The following is a 930-nucleotide window of genomic DNA, read 5'->3' as shown; positions in this document are numbered from 1 at the left end:
CTCTTCCGTGGTCACGGCTTTTGCCTTTGCCCATGCTCCTCTTCCCAGGATTGCGAGGGCAAAGCAGAGGAGCAACAGGTCCCTTGGAGACCCTCCAGGTACGTGTGGGACCTTGGTGGGGGAAGAATGGCACATTCAGCAAAACTGTGGCGATAATGTAATCTGGGTTTGGACTATTCCAGGGGGAACACAGAAGCTGCAGGCAGCCTTCTGGGGGTCCCTGTGCACAGAGGGGTCCCTGTGCACCGAGGGGTCACTGCCAGCCCTGGGGCACACAGACCAGAGCTGCCCAGATCTCCTCCTGCCTGGGGTGGGCTGTAGCACACCCACATCCCCCCCATGTTATACAAACAACCCCGGCCCCAGGGGGCTCAGCAGAGCTGCAAGGTGATTTGGTGTGAGGATGAGCCAGGCTGTGTTTACCAGGGCTGGTGCTCATTAGCCAGGTTCATTAGCACTCCCTGGGCAGGTTTTAAATAGCAAAGCGGGAGCTGCCCTCCAGACCTGGGGCGGTCCTGGCTACAGCTGGAGCACCGATTCCTTCTCTCTCTCTTCCTTCCCGCTTCGGTTCTTCCTTTTCTACTCACAGACCCCCACATGCTGCAGCCATCCCTGCTGGGAACCTGCTCTGCAACACCCCATGGGGAGGTCGAGGCTTCGCTCTCACCGTTGTAAATCTCCAGGCACTAGGAGTAGCACCCCAAACTCCTCTGACCTCCCCATCTCCCCCCAAGAAGGCTGTGTCCTCTCCAGCCCTGCAGCTCGTGGGCAGAGCTGGGGCTCTTTGCTGAGCCCTGGGGAAGCTCCCAGAGCCCTGCTGGCTCCATCCATGGTTCATTCCCCTCCCAGCTTCCTCCCTCTCCCCCATCTTTGGCCCTTTTCTCTTGCTTACCTGCTGAGCCCAGTGTACAGACTTGTCCCTGCCCTTGG

This window comes from Fulmarus glacialis, unplaced genomic scaffold, assembly GCF_000690835.1.
Source record: "Fulmarus glacialis isolate BGI_N327 unplaced genomic scaffold, ASM69083v1 scaffold22402, whole genome shotgun sequence".
Taxonomy (NCBI): domain Eukaryota; kingdom Metazoa; phylum Chordata; class Aves; order Procellariiformes; family Procellariidae; genus Fulmarus; species Fulmarus glacialis.
This window is presented reverse-complemented; position numbering follows the sequence as displayed.